The 17,316-nt window shown below is 42.0% G+C and overlaps 1 protein-coding gene across 1 annotated transcript in view; it reads left to right on the plus strand.

The window, feature by feature from the left end:
- Positions 1 to 11,285: 11,285 nt before the first annotated feature.
- LOC122921461 (spectrin beta chain, erythrocytic-like) overlaps positions 11,286 to 17,316 on the plus strand; it is a 114,834-nt gene continuing 108,803 nt past the window's right edge. The window contains 1 exon segment of the mRNA XM_044271439.1: positions 11,286 to 11,512. The gene's annotated coding sequence lies outside the window, so the exon portion shown is untranslated.

Consider the following 17,316-nt stretch of genomic DNA (forward strand, 5'->3'; position numbering starts at 1 on the left):
TGTAATTAGTATGACCATCTCTATAAAGAACTGGAATGTAGGATTTTCAGATTATTTATGGCTACTTTCACACTTGCCTTCCAGATCCGGCAAAACGTATGCCAACTGATTGATCAGGATCGTGATCAGTCTTAAAATGCAGTCTTAAAAATGCATTGCAAGAACGGATCTGGCTGTCCGTTTGTCATATGGACAAATGGATCCGTTTTGATTTCTTTTCACATATTTACCGGTCTGCACATGCGCAGACTGGAAGGATGGATCTGGCATTCCGGTATTTTGAATGCTGTATCCGGCACTAATACATTCCTATGGAAAAAAATGCCGGATTCGGCATTCAGGCAAGTCTTCAGTTTTTTGGGCCGGAGATAAAACCGTAGCATGCTGCGGTTTTATCTCTGTCCTGATCAGTCAAAAAGACTGAACTGAAGACATCCTGATGCTTCCTGAACGGATTTCTCTCCATTCAGAATGCATGGGGATAAAACTGATCGGTTCTTTTCCGGTATAGAGCCCCTAGGACGGAACTCAATGCCGGAAATGGAAAACGCTAGTGTGAAAGTACCCTAACACGGATAGTGAACACAATAACAATAAAAAATAAAAAAAAAGCTAGGATTGCTGTAGTTAGTTACCCCACTCCCCCCCCCAAAAAGCAATCCAAATGTGGTATGTACACAAAATGGTACAGGTGAATACTACAGTTTGCCCCACAATAAACAAGTCCTCACAAAGCTCTGGGGACTGCAGACTAAACAGATTAGGATTTTATATTGCTGTAATCTTGCTGACACAGAATAATGTCATTAAAATTGTAGAATAAAAATTAAAATAAAATACCAATCATCCTTCAAAAAAATGCAATCCCTCATACAACTATGTTTTTTTTTTTTTTTATTATTATTATTGAATAAATAAAAGGGCTGTCAGAAGGCGGAGATAAAAAAGCAAAAAAAAAAAGCCACATCTTAAAGGCATAAATACACCACATCCTTAGATGTGTTTCATACAGAAGCATTATGGATGAAAAGGATCTTGCGCCCACACACTTTTCTGCCATATTAGTGAGATACCCTAACCCTGGGTTCACACCTGAGCGTTTCTGAGACGCGCGCTTTACGCGCGTATTTGTCGCGCATTTTTATGCGCGTTTTTTGCAATAGTCAACGCGCGTTTGTGTGATTGACTGCAGTGTTGTCCAATGAGTCTATGGCCAAAACGCGCGACAAACGCCCCCAAAAAAAGCTCAAGAACTTGTTTATGCGTCGGGCGTTTTACAGCGCGTTCAAACGCGCTGTAAAACGCTCAAGTGTGAACCAGGGCCATAGGGAAGCATTGGTTTTCACGTGTTGAGCGTTTTACAGCGCATTCAAAATGCTCAGGTGTGAACTTAGGGTTAGGCCATGCAGCATATCTTGCAGTGGATTTCACCATTTGCATAACAGTGTTTTTGGATAACTTTATTAAAAATTGTTCCAGATGCCCCAAAATTTATATTTCTAATATATATTATTTTTTTTTTTGTTTACGAAAAAATGCACCTGAACTTCAGGATGCCTTCACCACTTTGGAATCTCTACATTCGTACATGGCTGTGCCAACTATGCTCTGCTATACCCTTACATAGCACATCTGACAGGGCACAGGCAGGAGCAGCAATGTGTTATGTAAAGCTCCTGCCTGCATGCTCTCTGCTTGCTAAAAGCTCTGCACGGAATATCAGTGCACGAGAGCCTGTACCGATGTGCTATGCCAGGTTTTAGCATAACGGACCTGGCATAGGCAGGAGCAGCGATGTGTGCCCCTGCCTGTAACAATGCTTACTTTGGCACCACAATGGAATCTGTACACAGCTGACATGTGGATTCCAAAGCACTATAGACTCATGCAAAGGTTTGCTAAACCTTTAAATGGTCCCTCAGTCTGATTCAGTAGGCTACACAAACAAGGGGAAGACAGCTGACTTGACAGTTGTCCAGAAGGATTTTAAGGAAATGGCCATTCAAGAATTTGTGGGAAATTCACAATTGTGGACTGCAGCTGGAGTCTATGCTTAAGAGCCACCACACACAAATGTATCCAGGACATGGGTTACAACTGTCGTATTCCTTGTGTCAATCCACTCATGACCCAGAGACAACGTCAGAAGCAAGGGCGGACTTGGGACTTAAATTGGCCCTGAGTTGTAAGCAAGTCCAAATTAACAGATGGCGGGATGACACAAGCCACAAGTAGGCAGGGACAACAAAAGTAGGCTGGGCCAGCAATACCATAGTGTAGCACAATATACCGCCCCAGAAGAACCAAATACTACAGTGTAGCATAAAATACTGCCCATTCACCATACTACGGACTGGGATACAGTTGAATTCAGGAGGGCGGCTGATGCTCCTAGCATTAATGCTGAGAGCAACATATCATTAGGTACCTGGCCAGCAGCCGTAAAGACTGCTCGGGCGGCTTCCTGGGCATCGGCCTTCCAGGAAATTTCCCTGAAGGGTCTATGGCCAGTCCGCCCCTGGTCAAATTCATTTAACCTGGTCTAAGGAGAAAAAGGACTGGATTGTTGCTCAGTGGTGCAAAGTCTTGTTTTCAGATGAAAGTAAATTTTGGATTTTTATTTTGAAAGCAAGGTCCCAGAGTCTGGAGAAGGAGTGGAGAGGCACACAATCCAAGTTGCTTGAGGTCCAATGTGAAGTTCCCACAGTCAGTGATGGTTTGGGGAGCCATGTCATCTGCTGGTGTTGGTCCACTGTGTTATATCAAGTCCAAAGTCAGGGAAGCCGTCTATCAAGAAATTGTAGAGCACTTCAGGCTTTCCTCTGCTAAGAAGCTTTATGGAGATGCTGATTTCATTTTCCAGCAGTACTTGGCACCGGCCCACACTACCAAAAGTACCAATACCTGATTTAGTATCCAGGGTATGACTGTGCTTAATTAGCCAGTTAACTTGTTTGACCTAAACCCCATAGAGAATCTATGGTGTATTGTAAAGAGGAAGATGAGACACCATACCCAACAATGCAGATGAGCTGAACACCACCATCAAAGCAACTTGGGCTTCCATAACACCTCAGCAGTGCCACAGGCTGATCGCCTTCATGCCATGCTGCATTGATGCAGTAATTCACGCAAAAGGAGCTCAAACCAACTACTGAGTGAATATACTGTACATACTTTTCAGTAGGCCAACATTTCTATATTAACCTTCAGGACCCTGCCATTTTTCACCTTTCTGCCTATGTCATTTTTAGCAAATCTGACATGTGTCACTTTATGTGGTGATAACTTTAAAACGCTTTTACTTATACAGGCCATTCTGAGATTGTTTTCTCGTCACATATTGTACTTCATGGCACTGGTAAAATGGAGTAAAATTATTTAATTTTTATTTATAAAAAAAAAATACAAAATTTGGAAAAATTTGCACATTTTGAAATTTCTATTTCTCTACTACAAACCGGATTCCAAAACAGTTGGGACACTATGCAAATCGTGAATAAAAACTGAATGCAATGATGTGGAGGTGCCAACTTCTAATATTTTATTCAGAATAGAACATAAATCACGGAACAAAAGTTTAAACTGAGAAAATGGTCCATTTTAAGGGAAAAATATGTTGAATCAGAATTTCATGGTGTCAACAAATCCCCAAAAAGTTGGGACAAGGCCATTTTCACCACTGTGTGGCATCTCCCCTTCTTTCTACAACACTCAACAGACGTCTGGGGACCGAGGAGACCAGTTTCTCAAGTTTAGAAATAGGAATGCTCTCCCATTCTTGTCTAATACAGGCCTCTAATTGTTCAATCGTCTTGGGCCTTCTTTGTTGCACCTTCCTCTTTATGATGCGCCAAATGTTCTCTATAGGTGAAAGATCTGGACTGCAGACTGGCCATTTCAGTACCCGGATCCTTCTCCTACGCAGCCATGATGTTGTGATTGATGCAGAATGTGGTCTGGCATTATCTTGTTGAAAAATGCAGTCTTCCCTGAAAGAGACTACGTCTGGATGGGAGCATATGTTGTTCTAGAACCTGAATATATTTTTCTGCATTGATGGTGCCTTTCCAGACATGCAAGCTGCCCATGCCACACGCACTCATGCAACCCCATACCATCAGAGATGCAGGCTTCTGAACTGAGCGTTGATAACAACTTGGGTTGTCCTTGTCCTCTTTGGTCCGGATGACATGGCGTCCCAGATTTCCAAAAAGAACTTCGAATCGTGACTCGTCTGACCACAGAACAGTCTTCCATTTTGCCACACTCTATTTTAAATGATCCCTGGCCCAGTGAAAACGCCTGAGCTTGTGGATCTTGCTTAGAAATGGCTTCTTCTTTGCACTGTAGAGTTTCAGCTGGCAACGGCGGATGGCACGGTGGATTGTGTTCACTGACAATGGTTTCTGGAAGTATTCCTGAGCCCATTCTGTGATTTCCTTTACAGTAGCATTCCTGTTTGTGGTGCAGTGTCGTTTAAGGGCCCGGAGATCACGGGCATCCAGTATGGTTTTACGGCCTTGACCCTTACGCACAGAGATTGTTCCAGATTCTCTGAATCTTCGGATGATGTTATGCACAGTTGATGATGATAGATGCAAAGTCTTTGCAATTTTTCGCTGGGTAACACCTTTCTGATATTGCTCCACTATCTTTCTGGGCAACATTGTGGGAATTGGTGATCCTCTACCCATCTTGGCTTCTGAGAGACACTGCCACTCTGAGAAGCTCTTTTTATACCCAATCATGTTGCCAATTGACCTAATTAGTGTTAATTGGTCTTCCAGCTCTTCGTTATGCTCAAATTTACTTTTTCCAGCCTCTTATTGCTACTTGTCCCAACTTTTTGGGGATTTGTTGACACCGTGAAAATTTTAATCAACGTATTTTTCCTTTAAAATGATACATTTACTCGTATTAAACAATTGATCTGTCATCTGCGTTCTATTACAAATAAAATATTGACATTTGCCATCTCCACATCATTGCATTCAGTTTTTATTCACGATTTGTATAGTGTCCCAACTTTTTTGGAATCCGGTTTGTATTATAATAGATAGTAATAACTCCAAAAATAGTTATTATTTTACATTCCCCATATGTCTACTTCATGTTTGGATCATTTTGGGAATGCCATTTTATTTTTTGGGGATGTTAGAAGTTTAGAAGCAAATCTTGAAATTTTTCAGAAAAAAAAACAAAAAAAACTTTTTAAGGACCAGTTCAGGTCTGAAGTCACTTTGTGAGGATTACATAATGGAAACCACCCAAAATGACCCTATTTTAGAAACTACACCCCTCAAGGTATTCAAAACTTATTTTACAAACTTTGTTAACCCTTTAAGTGTTCCACAAGAATTAATGGAAAATAGAGATGAAATTTCAGAATTTCACTTTTTTAGCAGATTTTCCATTTTAATCCATTTTTTTCCAGTAACAAAGCAAGGGTTAACAGCCAAACAAAACTCAATATTTATTGCCCTGATTCTGTCGTTTACAGAAACACCCCATATGTGGTGGTAAACTGCTGTACGGGCACATGGCAGGGCGCAGAAAGAAAGGAACACCATATGGTTTTTGGAAGGCAGATTGCACTGGTATAATTTTAAGCTGCCATGTCACATTTGAAGAACCCCTGATGCACCCTTAGGCCCCTTTTACACGGGCGAGAACTCCATGCGGGTGCAATGCGTGAGGTGAATGCATTGCACCCGCACTAAATCTGGACCCATTCACTTCTATGGGGCTACGCACATTAGCGGTGATTTTCACGCATCACTGGTGCGTTGCGTGAAAATCGCAGCAAGCTCTATATTGTGCGTTTTTCATGCAATGCAGGCCCCATAGAAGTGAATGGGGCTGTGTGAAAATCGCGATTTTAACGCATGGTTGCTAGGAGACGATCGTGATGGGTACCCGATCTTTATTATTTTCCCTTATAACATGGTTATAAGGGAAAATAATAGCATTCTTAATACAGAATGCTTAGTAAAATAGTGATGGAGGGGTTCAAAAATAAAAAACTGTTAATAAACTCACCTTAATCCACTTGAACGCTCAGCCTGGAATGTCTTCTTTCTTTTTTGATGAAAAGGACCTGTGGTGACATCATCAAAGGTCCTTTAGCCAGGTCCTGAAGAAAGTAGAAAGAAGAGGAGAATCCGCTACGCGATCAAGTGAATGGGGTGAGTTAAATTTGTTTATTATTTTTAACCCCTCCATCCCTAATTTACTTAGCATTCTGTACTAAGAATGCTATTATTTTCCCTTATAACCATGTTATAAGATAAAATAATAAACTCTACAGAATACCTAACCCAAACTCGAATTTCTGCTGTTCGCAGCAGCGCACATGGGGAAAAGGAGGGTCCGCAGGATGAGAATGCTCGTCCTGGGGCGCAAAGTACCGGGCATTTAGGACGAGCATTCTCGTCCTGGGTCGTTAAGCTGTTAAAAATATTTTTTTGCTTGGTCTTATATAATATTGTAATTTTCTGTGATACTGACTTTTGGGTTTTCATTAGCTGTAAGCCATAATCATCAACATTAAAGAAATAAACTATTAAAATAGATCACTCTGTGTGTAATGAATCTATAGAATATAGGAGTTTCACTTTTTGAATTGAATTGCTGAAATAAACTAACTTTTTGATGGTATTCCAATTCACTGAAAATCACCTGTATGTGCAATAGGCCTTACTATTGGCTGGCAAAAGCCTAATTTGTATAGGGGCCTTTAAGGGTGTATTCAGACATTTAGTCCGGGTCCACATAAAACGTGAATATATTCCTCCCCGGATGTCTCTGCAGATCTGCCCCAAATCCTCCGAAAAATATTCTTATGCTACATTGAAAGTGGTAAAATCCATGTCAGGTTGCCAAAACGAAAAAATCCGCATTTCGCTGATATTATTGTGTGGAAAAAGTCTGTAGTGTGTACATCTGAAACGGAATTGAGGGCATGCCTGCTGCAGTTTGTTGCCGTTTTTTTGTTTTTGTTTGTTTTTAACCCCAGATGTCATCTTCTGTAATGTATGGGGTGAAATCCACTGCATAACCTTACCTATATCTATGTTAAAATTTACATGACACATGGATTTTACAGCAAATATGCCACAAAATCGTGTAGGAAAAACCTGAAAAAAATCATAACAGGACACAACCAAAAAATAACCTCTAGGGGGCACTAGATGTACACTTTAAACTGTGTGGTAATCACTTCTAGAGAAAACATGGGAAGGAGTTTCTTTCAACTGCATGCGTAAATGTAGGATGCACAATTATTTTTTTAGGGAACTTGTCTCTTTACAAATGTCTTGTCAGAGTCAGGTTACTAAAGCTTAAAGGGGTATTCCACATTTTTTGTTATTTATGACCGATCTTCCTGATAGGTCATCAATATTAGATCATGGGGGTCGAGAAACTGAACTGTGTAATGGCTGTGCCGTTGTACTGCAGCTCAGCTCCCATTCAAGTGAACGTTAGCTGAGCGCAGTACGCTGGTGCAGCCACTGAACAATGGGACCCCCTGCTTCCAGCACCATCAACTGTTTAGCCTCCCGCATCAGCAACTGCCAAAAACAACTGATTGGTGGTGGTGCCAAGTGACAGACCTCCACTGATCTGATATTGATGGACCTTTCTGAAGAAAAGGCCATCAGTATTTGAAAAGCTGGAAAGGACAGATTCACAGCAAATTATAATTTAGATATTTTATAGATCCTGGTCCATTAAAGATCTTGGGGGGGGGGGGGGGGCGATCAGTACCCCAGAGGAAATAATTTTGCTGTAACTGAAGAAATAAATTAAAGAAATTTAAAGAAACCCTCAACAGATTTTGACACAAATCTATGGTGAATGTCTAGTAAAATCTACATGCAATTTTGATGCAGATCTCCACAGACTTCCCCATGCACCTCTTTGGCCACTGGCATACCCGTTTGTAAAAGCACTGGGGCTGACCTCCACTTTGGTATCTGATGCTTGACTCAGTTAAGTAAGCTCCTTTCACCATCAGGGCTAGACTAAATTAGATTAGGTGAGGCCGGGTTCACATTACTGTTTCGTTTTCCGTTCTTCTGATCCATCTGAAGAAAACAAAAACGGATCCTTTATTTTGAGCATCCGTTTTAGCTATTTCTGTTGGAGATCCAGGCTCCGTTTTTTGTTTGTTGCTTTCTGTTTTTCTGTCAGTTCAGAAGAACAGAAAACGAAACGGTGATGTGAACCCAGCCTTAGACTTTCTCCCATACGGGGAGAGGGTGTAAACATTTTTCTCTCTAAAGTTAATTTACAGACCCTTTTAAAGTATTATTAATAGTTAAAATAAATGCCCCTTAATGGTGGCTTGATATCATACATAGAGTACAAGCCTCTGGCCGGCTACTCTTATTGTATGATAGAATCTGCCCCAGTTATGACATACAAACAATACAGACTTACACAGTGTATAGTGTGAATTGGAAGGTAGATGATTGGTGTAGGAAAACTTTCCCTAAGGCCTCATGCACACGACCGTTTTTTTTTTGCGGTCCGCAAAAACGGGTTCCGTAGTTCTGTGATCCGTGTCCGTTTTTCCTTCCGTGGGTCTTCCTTGATTTTTGGAGGATCCACGGACATGAAGGAAAAAGTCGTTTTGGTGTCCGCCTGGCCGTGCGGAGCCAAACGGATCCGTCCTGACTTACAATGCAAGTCAATGGGGACGGATCCGTTTGATGTTGATACAATATGGTGCAATTGCAAACGGATCCGTCCCCATTGACTTTCAATGTAAAGTCAGGAGTCCCTATTATACCATCGGATCTGAGTTTTCTCCAATCCGATGGTATATTTTAACTTGAAGCGTCCCCATCACCATGGGAACGCCTCTATGTTAGAATATACCATCGGATTTGAGTTACATCGTTAAAACTCATATCCGACAGTATATTCTAACACAGAGGCATTCCCATGGTGTGGGGACGCTTCAAGTTAGAATATACTACGAACTGTGTACATGACTGCCCCCTGCTGCCTGGCAGCCCCTGATCTCTTACAGGGGGCTATGATACGCACAATTAACCCCTTCAGGCGCGGCACCTGAGGGGTTAATTGTGCGGATCACAGCCCCCTGTAAGAGATCAGGGGCTGCCAGGCAGCAGGGGGCAGTCATGTACACAGTTCGTAGTATATTCTAACTTGAAGCGTCCCCATCACTATGGGAACTCCTCTGTGTTAGAATATACTGTCGGATCTGAGTTTTCACGAATTCAATGGGTCCGCAGAAAATCACGGAAAACGGAACAACGGCCACGGGTGCACACAACGTCCGTGAGCATCAGGCCTAATACACACTCCTTCTAACCTTTGCCCAGGGGTCGCCCCTGATGGTGGGGTTCCCTGTCCGCGTACCTTCCCTCCTTTCCCTATAACACCCTAACCGTGATAGTGTGGTGTAAACAATTAACATATGAAAGATGCTGCCACAACATGGATGATTGTTGTACAAAGCCATGCTCCAACGCGTTTCACCCCTTTCAAGGGCTCCTCAGGGGGTCTCAGTTCCAATGATACACAGAGTATAGTGACACCTATTAAAGTGTTTATCCCAAGATATATACAGCAACACTTTTTCCACTGTCTAAATCGATAGTTCATTCACCATGTATTATCCCAGTCGTCGTCTCAAATAGGTATTGCAGACGTCATAATCAATAAATAGTATAACAGACCTTATCAGATGTGGGCCGGGTATCGCGGGTATCGCGCTAGCTCCTATTTTGATGATAGATACTGCTACAGTTTAGCTCCCAGCTCCTGACATGACTGCCTCCTCCCAAGGTCGATATGGCTGTAAACAGCTCCCTCTAGTGGGCTGGAAGCTATGGCCTGCTCGCTTGTCATATATGAATGCATAAATACACAGCAATGCATTTTTTATAGTCTTTTAGCAGCTTTTACCTGAATTAGGGCTCATTCACACCACCGTATGAATAAGTCCGCATCTGTTCTGCAGTTTTGTGGAACGGGTGCGGACCCAATCATCTCAGTAGGGCCGCCAAAGATGCAGACAGCACACCATGTACTGTCCACATCCGTTGTTCCGTTCCGCAGCCCTGCAAAAATTATAGAGCAGGTCCTATTCTTATCCGATTAGGCATTTCTATAAGAGTCTTCCGTTCCGCAAATTGCGGAACACACATCCGTGTTTTACGGATCCGCAAAACACGGAGTGGTCATGTGAATGCGCCCTTACACAAAAAAAACAAACCTATTTGCAGTGTAGATACAGGTGCTTGATTGTCACATGGGAGGATCTCCTGCCCACCCACAGACACTGAAGAGGCCAGAGCTGCAGAAGGGTGAGCAAAGAACATAAAAGGTTGAAAATTACTCTGGAGAACAGTGTGTTTTGCATTGATATAGTTAAAATAATGGTGTGCATTACTCCAGATATTTTTATGTTTTTTTTAATTCATAGGATAGCCCCTTTAAGGCCTCGTGCACACGGACGTTTTTTTTGCGGTCCGCAAAAACTATTTCCGTTGTTCCGTGTCCGTTTTTTCTTCCGTGGGTCTTCCTTGATTTTTGGAGGATCCACGGACATGAAAAATGAAAAAAAATTAAGTCAAGTTTGCCTTTGAAATGATAGGAAAAAACGGACACGGATCACGGACGCAGATGACAATCTTGTGTGCCTCCGTGTTTTTTCACGGACCCATTGACTTGAATGGGTCCGTGAACCGTTGTCCGTGAAAAAAATAGGACAGGTCCTATTTTTTTCACGGACTGGAAACACGGATCATGGACGCGGATGCCAAACGGTGCATTTTCCGATTTTTCCACGGACCCATTGAAAGTCAATGGGTCCGCGGAAAAAAATGGAAAACGGAACAACGGCCGCGGATGCACACAACGGTCGTGTGCATGAGGCCTAAGCCGAATCAAAAGCATGGAAGTTCCTTTTTTTGGTTTCATTTTAGTGTATGTAAGGTCATTGTAAATTTTGTGTCAATCAATGTCCGTGCACCAGTAAATGTAAACCTTTCACCTGTCCTCTCGTCCTCTAATTATTATTTTTTTATTGAGACTTTTATCTGTTTCTGGAAAAGCTGGGTGAAATATATAGCTTGCAAGCTATCACAGGAGTCATCACCTAGCTTTACTAGGCTATTTTTTGGAGGCTGCTCTTTCATGTTGCCCATAAGAAATGCATTTGCCTTCCGCTTAGGCTGATGTGTCCTGCCAGAAGAGTGACTGACAGCGTGCTCATGCCATTCCACAGCTGACTGTACGCGTTCCCTTATAGAGAGAGTATCTCAGCGCAGGAATGTCCCTGCTCACTTACTGATAATCTTATTTTGGAACACGGGGTGTGTCTTGTGTCTGCAAAATGTACAGTGCCGTGCATTGGTGACCTTTTTTTTTTTTTCAGCTGTCCTTTCTCCTTTTGTCCCTAAGTTTGACTTCATCTTTTCCATTGTGGTGGTGCCATTGGATCCCATGTAAGGGCTGGAGTGCAGGGAACAAGGTAAAGGCTCATTTGCTATTCTTTATGATCTTTCGTTTCTAGAGTGACATTTCTGGACGAGGTCATCCACCCGGGGAACTGTACATTTTCTATGTGCTTTTTGTGGTCTGTGCGCTTTTATTTCTATTTCATTATTTTTATTACATTTTATTGCTTTTTTTCTTTCTACTCTGCATGAAAGTGTATTTGATTTTGTCTGCCTGTTAGGCTGCGTGATTTTTCTATAGCTAATATATTGGCCCTAATCTGATCATTTTTATGAAATATTCATCTATATAAATAAATTATTTCTAGGTTAAGATACGGTAAATAAATGGTATTAATATTACTACATTTTCTTACTATGTTTCCTGTTGTAAGACATTGATGCTATTGCCTATTAGTTGAAGGTTCACGTCACCATTGCGTTACCATTGAATAGGACTTACAGATCTGATAGATGCTAAAATGAAAAAAAAAAATAACTTTATTAGGTATAAACGATCAAAATGGGTGGAAGAGCCCCTCTTAAATATAGTATACTATATTTAAGGGGGTCTCTTCCACCCATTTTAATCATTTATACCTAATAAAGTTTTTTGTTTTTATTTTAGTATTACCTATTAGTTGGTTTTAAGTTAGTTTTTATATATCATTTATATATTGTCTTGTTTATTAAAGGTGCCCTATGCGATAGTATTGAGTGTTCATTGAACGGATCTCGTAGTGAAGTAACTTTGTAATGCACGCCATGCTGAAGTATTGTGAGAGTATTTTAGCACCATATAAGTGACTCTAGGGTCAGGCCTCTTCCAAATAGATATACAGACGTGGACAAAATTGTTGGTACCCTTTGGTCAATGAAAGAAAAAGTCACAATGGTCACAGAAATAACTTTAATCTGACAAAAGTAATAATAAATTAAAATTCTATAAATGTTAACCAATGAAAGTCAGACATTGTTTTTCAACCATGCTTCAACAGAATTATGTAAAAAAATAAACTCATGAAACAGGCATGGACAAAAATGATGGTACCCCTAGAAAACACAGAACATAATGTGACCAAAGGGACATGTTAATTCAAGGTGTGTCCACTAATTAGCATCACAGGTGTCTACAACCTTGTAATCAGCCATTGGGCCTATATATATGGCTCCAGGTAATCACTGTGTTGTTTGGTGATATGGTGTGTACCACACTCGACATGGACCAGAGGAAGCAAAGGAAAGAGCTGTCTCAAGAGATCAGAAAGAAAATTATAGACAAGCATGTTAAAGGTAAAGGCTATAAGACCATCTCCAAGCAACTAGATGTTCCTGTGAGTACAGTTGCACATATTATTCATAAGTTTAAGATCCATGGGACTGTAGCCAACCTCCCTGGACGTGGCCGCAGGAGGAAAATTGATGACAAATCTAAGAGACGGATAATCCGAATGGTAACAAAAGAGCCTAGAAAGACTTCTAAAGAGATTCAAGGTGAACTTCATGCTCAAGGAACATCAGTGTCAGATCGCACCATCCGTCGTTGTTTGAGCCAAAGTGGACTACATGGGAGACGACCAAGGAGGACACCATTGTTGAAAACGAATCATAAAAAAGCAAGACTGGAATATGCCAAACTACATGTTGACAAGCCACAAAGCTTCTGGGAGAATGTCCTGTGGACAGATGAGACAAAAATCGAAGTTTTTGCCAAGGCACATCAGCTGTATGTTCACAGACGAAAAAATGAAGCATATCAAGAAAAGAACACTGTCCCTACTGTGAAACATGGAGGAGGCTCTGTTATGTTCTGGGGCTGCTTTGCTGCGTCTGGCACAGGGTGTCTTGAATCTGTGCAGGGTACAATGAAATCTCAAGACTATCAAGGAATTCTAGAGAGAAATGTACTAGCCAGTGTCAGAAAGCTTGGTCTCAGTCGCAGGTCATGGGTCTTGCAACAGGACAATGACCCAAAACACACCGCTAAAAACACCCAAGAATGGCTAAGAGGAAAAAATTGGACTATTCTAAAGTGGCCTTCTATGAGCCCTGACCTCAATCCTATTGAGCATCTTTGGAAGGAGCTGAAACATGCAGTCTGGAAAAGGCACCCTTCAAACCGGACACAACTGGAGCAGTTTGCTCATGAGGAGTGGGCCAAAATACCTGCTGAGAGGTGCAGATGTCTCATTGACAGTTACAGGAAGCGTTTGATTGCAGTGATTGCCTCAAAAGGTTGCGCAACAAAATATTAAGTTAGGGGTACCATCATTTTTGTCCATGCCTGTTTCATGAGTTTATTTTTTTACATAATTCTGTTGAAGCATGGTTGAAAAACAATGTCTGACTTTCATTGGTTAACATTTATAGAATTTTAATTTATTATTACTTTTGTCAGATTAAAGTTATTTCTGTGACCATTGTGACTTTTTCTTTCATTGACCAAAGGGTACCAACAATTTTGTCCACGTCTGTATGTGACTTGATGGTAGCCTGTGATACGGCAGAGCATGTATGAAATACATAGGACTCATATACATATGTATGAAATACATAGGACTCATATAATGTCAGTGCAGATGTAATGCTTTAGTTAAAATGTCAGTTCTTGTTCCTCTGTCCATGGCATCTAGGATTGCTCCAAACAACATTTCATTGTATTGTACATTGTATTACATTGTATTGTACAGAGACAATAAAGGCATCTTATCTTATCTTATCAGATGGAGTGTATTACGTTATGATTGTTCACCCTTATCTTTCTTGTTGGATGATGACATTTGTGATCTGAGTCTCCCACTAGTTACTAAACTGATGAGTTACGATACTAAATGCTGTGCCCCTTTGGATTATTGAAATCATGATTACTGTAAAGATCCTTTGCCTGAGCCGATAGAGTGAGCAATGACTGGGAACGTAGCTCATTCCTGATCCTTACCAGTTCGTTAGCTGCATTTACATGCAGCGATCATCGACTCTGTCGATGAATGCTCTGGAGTACGATCATTCGTTCCCGATTTATTGTTAAGTCAGCAGCACGTTCCTGTGTACACAGAGGCAAGAATCTATGCTGTTTTGTGCTCCATAAATGATCAGGTCAGCCGAAAAACGAGTATCTGCTCATTTGTCGGGTGATCGCGAGTACATTTACATGCAGCATTCATCGACTCTCTGTATGGAGATTAATGCTCTGGACTACGATCATTCATTCCCGTACAGATTTATTGTCTGTCAGCAGCACGTTCCTGTGTACACAGAGCCAAAAAACTATGATTTTTGCAGCATAAATGATCAGGTAAGCCGAAAAACGTGTGAAGACTCGCCGGTATATTTATGTAGGCCAGTTATCGGAAACGCCCGTTCGAATGAACATCCGTTCCCAAGATATTGGCTTGTGTGAAAGGGCCTGGAGGGTTTGTTTATGCATGCAGAGATGTGATCAATTTCTGTCTGAATTTCTGCCTTCTCACAGTCTACCAAGCACAGCGCTGTTTATTGGATAGTGGCCATGCTTGGTATTGCAGCTCAGCCCTGTTCACCTGAATGGGAGTCGGGCCTAGGCCATGTGACCGACGAGCGTGTAATCCCTGGCCTAGGAAGAGGCCTAAGTGCTAACCCCAGAGAATCCCTTTAAACCTGAAGCATGTGAATATATGTTGCAGTATGTATTGCGGATTTCACTCTTTGCAATGCAGAGGGTGAAATTTGTGGCACAGCCACATCATTTTTTCAGGAAAACCTGCACAATTTCATGTGGGTTTTTCTGTAGATTTTGGACAGATACACTCAAAGCCTACACTAACGCTGGGTTCACACCTGAGCGTTTTACAGCGCGTTTAAACGCGCTGTAAAACGCTCAACACATGAAAACCAATGCTTCCCTATGGCCCTGGTTCACACTTGAGCGTTTTACAGCGCGTTTGAACGCGCTGAAAAACGCCCTACGCTCCAAAAAGTTCTTGAGCTTCTTTGGGGCGTTTTGTCGCGCGTTCCCGTACATAGACTTTCGGGAACGCGCGACAATGGGCGTTCGCTTGTCTCTGTATGCGCGATTGTAAACGCCGGTACAATCGCGCATACAGAGCGCTCCTTTCAGAACGCTCAGGTGTGAACCCAGGGTTAAGGTGAACAAGTATTATAGTCTTCATCTTGTGTAGGTAAACTCACATGTAAGGCCTCATGCACACGACCGTTGTTTTGGTCCGCATCCGAGCCGCAGTATTTGTGGCTCGGATGCGGACCCATTCACTTCAATGGGGCGGCAAAAGATGCTGACAGCACTCCGTGTGCTGTCCGCATCCGTTGCTTTGTTTTGTAGCCCCGCAAAAAAAATATAACATGTCCTATTCTTGTCTGTTTTGCGGACAAGAATAGGCGTTTCTACAATGGGCCGCCCGTTTTGTTCCGCAAATTGCAGAAGGCACATGGGCGGCTTTGTTCTTTTGCGGATCTGCGATTTGCGGACCGCAAAAAACTGAACGGTCGTGCATATGAGGCCTAAGTTGTATTATACAGACATGTCCAATGAACCAGAACAACTCCAACCCATCACTAGAAAGAAGGAGCCACAGCATGTGCATTAGAGGAACTTGCAAACCAATGGAGCCCGGCAGAACATTGCTGGTCCCTTCATTCTAGGAATCAGTGGACGCCCCACAAATGAAAACTTCTCACCTGCAGTTTATTATGTAACTGGAAGTTCTCTTTAATACTTCCTAATGAAGTTACAATACTGGTTATTATTGTAGAAAAATCTGTTATTATTGTAGAAAAAGCTAAACTTTTCTTCTCTTTATTGCGGCACATTATGGTTGTCACATGCTTCTTTCATGTGCACTCTGAGGGACATTTATTAAAGTGTTTACACCACTATTCTGGCATAAAAAAAGTTCTAATTATGGAGCATGCCAAAATTTCGCTATAATTTGTGACTCTTCACTTGTCTTGAGGGAAAGTGAGTGGGGTTTAGTGAAAGGGGGTATGTCCTCCACAGCCCGCATGATTTATTACCATTTACGCCAGAAACTAGCATAAATGACGGTTAAAATCTACGCTAGCTCGTAGCTGGCGTAGATTTGATAGTATGGGGCACTGCCATCAGATACAGAAAATGTATTAAGAGGCCTGTGCCGCTTAATATATTTGGCACATTTTGGGCAGATGGACTCTCCCCTTATGTCTATTTCTAACACTATCAGGGTCCATTCACACGTCCATAGTTCTGGGTCTGCATTCGTTTTGCATTAATTTCAGTGGGGCCGCAAAAGATATGGACAGCACACCGTGTGCTGTCCGCATCCATAGTCCTGTAGTTTTTCCCCCAAAAATATAAAAATAGAGCATGTCCGATTCTTGCACGCAATCGCGGACAAGAATAGGTATTTCTATCACAGGGCTGGCCATGTGCGGTCCGTAAAATGCGAACCCACGTGGCCGATACCCATGTTTTGCTGCACTGTGGTATTTGGCTCGGCTGGGGCAGTATATTGTGATGCACTGTGCTATTTGGTTCTGCTGGGGCAGTATATTGTGCTGCACTGTGCTATTTGGTTCTGCTAGGGGCAGTATATTGTGCTGCACTGTGGTATCTGGTTCTGCTGGGGCAGTATATTGTGCTGCACTGTGGTATTTGGTTCTGCTGAGGCAGTATATTGTGCTGCACTGTGGTATTTGGTTCTGCTGAGGCAGTATATTGTGCTGCACTGTGGTATGTGGTTCTGCTGGGGCAGTATATTGTGCTGCACTGTGGTATGTGGTTCTGCTGGGGCAGTATATTGTGCTGCACTGTGGTATTTGGTTCTGCTGAGGCGGTATATTGTGCTGCACTTTGGTATTTGGT

The sequence above is a fragment of the Bufo gargarizans genome, chromosome 11 (genome assembly GCF_014858855.1).
Source record: "Bufo gargarizans isolate SCDJY-AF-19 chromosome 11, ASM1485885v1, whole genome shotgun sequence".
In the NCBI taxonomy this organism is placed as follows: Eukaryota; Metazoa; Chordata; class Amphibia; order Anura; family Bufonidae; genus Bufo; species Bufo gargarizans.